General features: G+C 41.2%; 1 long non-coding RNA gene across 1 annotated transcript; it reads right to left on the bottom strand.

Moving 5' to 3' along the window:
* Positions 1–7,375: 7,375 nt before the first annotated feature.
* Positions 7,376–7,951, bottom strand: LOC122457888. Its single transcript, XR_006277593.1, has 2 exons — positions 7,882–7,951; positions 7,376–7,525 (listed from the first exon to the last, which is right to left on the bottom strand). It is a non-coding gene; the product is annotated as an uncharacterized LOC122457888 (long non-coding RNA).
* Positions 7,952–8,573: the final 622 nt, after the last annotated feature.

The following is an 8,573-nucleotide window of genomic DNA, read 5'->3' as shown; positions in this document are numbered from 1 at the left end:
ACTGTTGACTCATATTTAGCTTGTGATCCACTATGACCCCCAGAAAGAGGGTACTCCACCATGACTCCCAGAAAGGGGTAGTACTCCTTCCTAGGCAGTTATTTCCCATTTTGTATGTGTGCAACTGATTGTTCCTTCCTAAGCGGAGTACTTTGCATTTGTCCTTACTGAATTTCATCCTATTTACCATTTCTCCAGTTTGTCCAGATCATTTTGAATTTTATTCCTATCTTCCAAAGCACTTGCAACCCCTTCCAGCTTATATCGTCCACAAACCTTATAAGTATACTCTCTATGCCATTATCTAAATCATTGATGAACATATTGAACAGAACCAGACCCAGAAACGATCCCTGCGGGACCCCATTCATTATGCCCTTCCAGCATGACTGTGAACCACTGATAACTACTCTCTGGAAACGATTTTCCAACTAGTTATGCACCCACCTTATAGTACTCCATCTAGGTTGTATTTCCCTAGTTTGTTTATGAGAAGGTCAAAATCTTACTAAAGTCAAGATATACCGTATCTACTGCTTCCCACCATCCAAAAGGCTTGTTACCCTGTTAAAGAAATCTATCAGGTTGGTTCGACAAGATATGTTCTTGACATCCATGTTGACTGTTATTTATCACCTTATTATCTTCTAGATATTTGCAAATTGATTGCTTAATTATTTGCTCCATTATCTTTCTGGCTACAGAAGTTAAGCTGACTGGTAATGCAGATAATGCTGCCCACATCTTGTTTACAATGTCACCTGAAAGTGAGAACAGGCATTCTCATGGCACTGTCTAGCCGGTGTCGCAAGATATTTACGTGCCAGATGTGCTAAAGATTCATATGTCCTTTCATGCTTCAATCTCCATTCCAGGACACATGCATCCATGCTGATGACGGGTTCTACTCGATAACAATCCAAAGCAGTGTGGACTGATGCATGTTCGTTTTCATTAGCTGAGTCAGATGCCACCAGCAGAAGGTTGATTTTCTTTTTTGGTGGTTCAGATTCTGTAGTTTCCACATCGGAGTGTTGCTCTTTTAAGACTTCTGAAAGTAGGAGCATTGCCAGCAGATTGAGGGAAGGGATTATTCCCCTCTAGTTGGCATTGGTGAAGCCACATCTATCCAGTTTTGGGCCCCCCACTACAGAAAGGTTGTGGACAAATTGGAGAAAGTCCAGCAGAGGGCAACAAAAATGATTAGGGGGCTGGGGCACATGACTCATGAGGAGAGGCTGAGGGAATTGGGCTTCTTTAGTAAGCGGAAGAGAAGAATGAGGGGGGGATTTGATAGCAGCCTTCAACTACCTGAAGGGGGGTTCCAAAGAGGATGGAGCTAGGCTGTTTTCAGTGGTGGCAGATGACAGAACAAGGAGCAATGGTCTCAAGTTAAAATGAGAGAGGTCTAGGTTTGATATTAGGAAAAACTATTTCACTAGGAGGGTGGTGAAACACTGGAATGCGTTACCTAGGAAAGTGGTGGAATCTCCATCCTTAGAGGTTTTAAAGGGATGGCTTGACAAAGCCCTGGGTGGGATGATTGGGTGGGGGTTGGTCCTGCTTTGAGCAAGGGGTTGGATTAGATGACCTCCTGATGTCTCTTCCATCCCTAATCTTCTATGATTCTAAGAAGAGGGCAGCATTATCTCCTGTAAATGTAAACAAACTTGTTTGTCTTAGCGATTGACTGAACAAGAAGGAGCACTGAGTCGACTTGTAGGCTCTGAAGTTTTACATTGTTTTGTTTTTGTACACTTTTTGATTTCAATTACAACACAAAATAGAATACATATGAAAATGTAGAAAAACATCCAAAATATTTAATAAATTTTAATTGGTAGTCTGTTGTTTAACAGTGCGATTAAAACTGCGATTAATCGCGCTATATTTTTTTACTCGTGATTAATTTTTTTGAGTTAATCACGAGTTAACTGCCATTAATTGACAGCCCTAATTAATAACTAAATCAATAATGGGATTATGCGTGAACTACACTTTTAATGATATATGGCCTGTAGATTTCCCACACTGCCTTGCTTTAATTCCCTCCAGTAATGTTTTATTACTCAGTTTAAGCCCCCAGGCTGACTTTTTTAGCTGCTGTTTGACTACATAAATACAAGTCAGCTAGCACCTGATCAATATAACTTTGTACAGAACCTGTTCCTCTCCATGTTATGCAAAGCTTTTTTGCCCTCCTCTCCAGCATGGGGCTTGGGTAACTTGCTGGTTTGAACTAGAGTAAATGGTAGATTCTCTAAAAATTGAAGTCTTTAAATCAAGATTTGAGAAGTTCAGTAATGCAGCCAGAGGTTATGCACCTGTTACAGGACTGCGTGGGTGAGATTCTGTGGTTTGTGATGTGCAGGATGTCAGAGATGACCATGATCATAGAATTGGAAGGGACCTCGAGAGGTCATCTAGTCCAGTCCCCTGCACTCATGGCAGGACTAAGTATTAACTAGATCATCCATTATCTAGATGGGCCCTTCTTGCCTTAAACTCTGAGTCTAAGTCTTGTAGAGTTAAACACCAAGTAGATTCCGCTCTACTTTTCCTGAATGATTTCTAATACTGGAGAGCTGCATAAGCAACTATTGCTTTCAACTTGTATGTAGGGAATATCCCAGCTTTGTCTGTGTGGGTGTTGTATCCGTTTAGAATGATCCAATTGATGTGTCCACTTCCTTAGTTTGAATCATTAGTTATTTCCTTCAGTCTGCTTAGAAGTTGCTATAGTTCCAGTCTCTTCCATTTCTCACCACTTTGGTCTCTTGCTAACCCAGGCATCCCCTGTCATTTACTTGTCAGCCAATCCTGTTTCAGATGGGATGAAAAACATTCTGTGGCCTGTGATGTGCAAAATGAAAAACATTCTCCTCAAATGACCACCTTTAAGGCATCCCATCTGATATCAGGTAGTGTGGAGAGAAAGACGGTCAGTATTCTTCAGTTGTAGTTATTCCCTGCTCAAGAGAAAAGGATTAAAGAATTAGAACCATGAGAACCCTGACACATCCAGTAAAAGAAAAGATGTACCAGAGCTATTATGTAACAGGAAGCAACACTTGCTAAAACTTGCACAGCAATTATGGGAGCATAGTGATAAGACCAGCTTGGTGGCGAGAGAAAAGAATAACTACTCTGCTCAGGGTGAAAATTTTTCTGCCCTATATTCTTAGCTTTTTGGGGCAGGAACTGTGTTTGGACAAGGTGTAACAGAATAGAATCCTGATCCTGAGTGGGGCCCCTGGTCACTATTGTAATAATGCATGTTTGCCAAGCCTGTTTTACATATAACCCCATTTCGCTCTGTAGCCACATCATTCTCCACTCACTTTCATAGAATCATAGAATATCAGGGTTGGAAGGGACCTCAGGAGGTCATCTAGTCCAACCCCCTGCTCAAAACAGGACCAATCCCCAACTAAATCATCCCAGCTAGGGCTTTGTCAAGCCTGACCTTAAAAACCTTTAAGGAAAGAGATTCCACCACCTCTCTAGGTAACCTTACCTAGTACCTATTGATCACTACCCATTGAGCCTGACAACCTAGCCAGCTTTCTATCCACCTTTCTTAGAGTCTTTCTTAGAGTCCTGGAACCTTAACATTGCTCTTCTCCTGCAGCTACAATGGGCTAGATCCACAAAGAGAATTAGGTGCCTTAGTCCAAAATTTAGGTCCTCAAAACTTCTGCTCAGCTGCTGCCTAGCCTTGTAGGCACGTATGTTTCTGCCATTAAAGTCCCATGGTGCCTAAATTTCTAGCAGTGGACCTGCAGAAAGCCTCCTAAATCCTGCAAGAATTTGTTGCCGTGGGAGTAGTCATGTGTCCTTATTACCCATGATGTTGGAGACCCACATTCAAGTCATCACTCTGTCTGGTTCAGAGCAGGCACTTGAACTTGGGTCTCCTACCTCCCAGCTGAGTACCCAGTCCTCTGTGGTGGATCTCACTCTCTCACTCCTGTTGAAACTTTTCACTTCATATGAAATACTTCACTTTTCACCACCTGAGAGAGTAAAAATGACTGTAGAGCCAAGTGGTTAGTTCACTCACCTGGGAGACCCAGGTTCCAGTCCCTGCTCCAGTGAATATTAAACTATTTTGTACAAAGTGGAACAGCTTCAACCGGTGAGACTGCGAAAGATCTACCCAAGAATACCCTACAGCATGGCAGTTCTCACCAGGGAGGTAAAAAAAGGCAAGTTCCATTCTCTGCTCCAAATCAGGCAGAGTGAGGACTTGGACATCTCACATCTTTGGTGAGTGCTGTAGCCACAGGACCAGAAGGTAAGGACACCTCTTCAGTGTGTCTTTGCATGAAAGGTTGGAATGACCTGGCATGACCTGGTTTAAGCATGTAAAATGCAGGAGGAGATTCACAGCTGAGAATCCCAAGCAGAAATTAATGCCTCCCTACAGTCTGGAGTTAAGCACCTAAGATTCTTTGAGGGGTGGGACTTAGGCCCCTCTCCTTGGCATTTCCTACCAAGCACCTAGTATTGACAGCTCTCACTCAGCTTTCTGGCTTTTCTGAATCCCATTCTGGGGCACCTAACTCTCCCCATTCATTGTATAGAGAACCTGGGCACCTGACTCAGAGCTGTCCATTTCACTGGCTCGCAAGGCACCTAACAGTTAGGTGTCGAAACGCACAACAGGACTAATGGACGCAGCAAATGGCATGGGATTCCTGAGTTAGCACAGAGACCCAAGAGGTGAGCAATGGAAGCAAATGGAAATATAGTAACCTCTAAGAAACCTGTGGGAAATAACTAAAGATTCAAAGTAAGGAAGTGGACAAGTCAGTGGGATCATTCTGAAAAGATAGCCTTCATCCCCAAAAGACTTGGCAATGGAGAAAATGCAGCTCATGGTGGTTGATAAAAGGTGCTTAGAACAGAAATGGCCTGGCTGTTTAGAACAAATTTTTTTTAAGACATGGGAGAGCCTTCAGGGCTCAACAAGAAGGTACAAACTCACAACACAACCTGCCCTAAAGTTACATAAAGGTTCATTTCATTCGGCCAGAGTGGAATGTTTAAAGGGCCCTGGGGCTGTTCCAATAAAAAGGGATAAATAAGCTTGGAATATGATGTCAATGAAGGAATTGGTCTATACCTTAGCTCTGTAGAACAAATTGTAAAGCTGCTCATCTCAAACTGGAAGAGAGGAAACTGAAATGACAATGAGACATTGAGTTTATAAACCAGACTGGAATAGCAACTCGTTTATTACAAGCGTAGTATGCTTTTTCCATTCATGAAATCAGCTCTGGATTTATACCATTTCGCCTCTTTCCCTAAATTGGACTGTAGATGATCCTGGGATTTATATTAAAAGAACATTCTGAAATATCATACAGCTAATTTTAATGAGTTTTAGGATCAACTGGTGGATTTGGAGAAAAGAAGAACTGATTGAGTTGGGGGATAACCATTCTGGAACAGCAGACCTGATTTTGGGAACAAATTAATTGATTATTTATTTTATCAATTTAATTGATCGGTGGAGAGAGTTTATTGATTTTTGGATGGGGCTAAGAATCAGCTTCCAAATGGATAGATGTCCTGAATCATATCCCTTTCATCTTTCCAAGATGGAGGATTTGGGTCCTAGATTGTGAGATTCCAAGGAAAGACATCTTGTCTTTATCTGTAAAGCATCACGCATACAAACTTTAAGGTGATATTAAGGATGTTTTGAACGAGATCTTTACAAGTGAGGATGTTTATAATGCATAGACACTGAATCCTACCTTTGTACACAAACCCACTTGTGTGCAATTATGTGCTTACATTTGCACACAAAATTATAATGAGTTTGTGCATGAATCACGAATTTCTATACCCCACCAATGGGTGAGAATCCCTGGCTTATTTGAATAATTTTCCCTGGGAAATTCTAAACATGTTTGCAGTTATGTTGCATTCTGAAAACCATCAGGGCCCAGTTCTGCCAACTTTCATCACACTGAAGGCTTGTCTACATTACCATGCTACATTGGCGCAGCTGCACCGATGCAGCCGCGGCCCTACAGCACATCTGGTGAAGATGTGCTATGCCGACTGGAGAGTGGTCTCTGGTCAGCATAATTACTCCACCTCAGTGAAAGGTGGAAGCTGTGTTGGCAGAACAGCATCTCCCAATGACATAGTTCAGTGTAGACCCTGCTTTAAATCGATGTAATTTATCTCACTCAGCGGTGTGGCTTTTTTACATCCCTGAGCAAAGTAACTTATGTCGACTGAAGTAATAGTGTAGATAAGCCCTGAGTTAATACAGTACTCCGCGAATAGGTCCTTTGATCTGATCTGAGGAATGCTGGTTGAACTGGATCCACACAAATAATTTCAAATAATGCAAACATTTGTATATACTGAAGACTGAGGGTGAGCCTCATGATATTCAAGGGTTTGTAAAATTTCTCAAACTATATCTAGGGTTCTCAGTATTTGATTACAAAACCTCCAAAGTGATTTTAACCTATAAGGTTTAATTCTTTTCTCAGTTAACCCAGTTTTGCAATAGTTTACAGTGTTGTAAGTTGGATCAGAATCAGGCTGGCTTACAAGATTTTTTTGAAGGGCAAATCAATTTTTTGCTAGGCACTTCTGTCTCCCATGTGTCTTTACCAAAAAAGAAGATGGTGCTTTGTGGTGGGGTTAGCTGAATCCCCCAAGTAAGGCTACCACAGCTGGGCCCTTCATGTATATTATACACAGTGGGCCTGAGCCTCAGCTGTGTAAACTGGCATTGCTCCATTTCATGAGCTCCTTTGAGTTACATCAACTGAGGGGCTGTATTTATTTTTTTAATTACATTTTCTTTCTCCCCATCTCTACAGCTATTGTAACAGCCTCCCTGCATCTGTTCTTTGTGCCTAGTCTCTGGTCCATTTTTTTCAACAGATTTTTCTCTTTGTTCATAGTGTATTTTTAGCAGGATGCCAACCCAATAGTGTTAGGGTTAGAGTCAAATGTCTGATATTCAGAACAAGGACTTTGTCTCTGGCACCTAACATATCAGTGCAGCAGAATGCTTACAACCTCCGGTTTTGAAAACCAATCCAAATGTTAGCACTTAGTTTACATTCTCCCACCCCCTGAATTCCCTGACTCTGTATAGAGAAAATTAGGTAAAATCTTGGCACTTTTGAAGCCAATGGGAGTTTTGCCATTAACTTAACAGAGCCAGGATTTCAGCCATGAAGTTCAGAACTGTCAATACTATCATGATGCAATACTATCCCAAGAGCTTCCCTTTTCTTTGGGTGTAGCCATCTGTAAACAGGTGAGATTGTGAGGTGAGACTGAGTACAGCTATGACACATGAATGAGTGATAATTATAGTGCAAACAGCAGTGGCTACTAAATACTTCCCACAGCAGGTGTAATTTCCGGTAGCCATGTATCATTTGTATCAACAAGTCAACAGTCGTCTAGATCTGCAAGACTGACTCTGGTTGATTCCCATCGACTTCAGTAAGAGTTTTGAAGAGAGACTGCAGGATTAGGCCTAGAATGAACATATAATTCTGTTAGAAAAATATTCCATACATGTATTTATATTCACATTTCTTACCATACTACCCATTTTCAATATACAAAACATCTCCATGAAGCATTTTTAGAATAGCTGCAACTAAGACACAAATAGCACCATACACAACACTACATGAGAACAGAGGCAAATGATATTAACTGTACTGATTCTGTCTGTGCTTGCAAAGCTATTTTCTGTATACATTTACTCCGAACTTAGACACTTGCTGTGTTGTTTGTATAAAATACTGTAAAAGGAGGAGCATGTTCCAGTGCTTGGTATGCCATGCTCAAGATCTCAGCTTCCCCATCAAGTATGGCACTGTGTACCTAGAAACAGTAGTATTATTTTTCTCTTTGGGCTGAAGTTATTACCATGACTCTCTGTGACACTGTCTCAGGAAAAAAAAAAAGGAAAGCATAGGTCTGGGCAATGGATGTTTGGTTAGGACTGTGGTTACTCAGTACATTTAGCATAGTATATCAAGTGCTTTGTCATTGATGAATATCTCTTGAGAAACATTCCAAAAAGGGAAACATATCAAGAATTCATCACTTCCAATCCATGAGCAGTTATTGGCCAGATCCTCAGTTGCTCTAAATCAGTGTAGCTCCACTGAAGTCCATGCTGATTTCGAGCAGTTGAAGATCTGGCACTGTACGTCAAAGTTTTCCACCACAAATAACACAGCATCAATTTAAAAGTGAGTCAGCCTTGCAGTATAGAATTTTATGTTCCTACAGAGCTTTTTAAATGTATCTAGGTCACATATGCAATCAAGAACATGTGGTTAGCTCTTTCAGGATATACCAGCAAAGTATGCCAGCCTGGACTGTGTACAATCTAGGCTGGCATAAGTTGTCTGACTTAAGGCCTATCTGTAGGGCTCTACCAAATTCACGGTCCATTTTAGTCAATTTCATAGTCATAGGATTTTAAAAATCATAAATTTCACATTGTTGTAATTGTAGGAGTCCTGACCCAAAAAGGAGCTGTGTGTATATAGGGGGGAGCACAAGGT

The sequence above is a fragment of the Dermochelys coriacea genome, chromosome 1 (assembly GCF_009764565.3).
Source record: "Dermochelys coriacea isolate rDerCor1 chromosome 1, rDerCor1.pri.v4, whole genome shotgun sequence".
Classification (NCBI taxonomy): Eukaryota; Metazoa; Chordata; order Testudines; family Dermochelyidae; genus Dermochelys; species Dermochelys coriacea.
The sequence above is the reverse complement of the archived record's forward strand: the minus strand, read 5'-3'. Positions and strand labels throughout refer to the sequence as shown.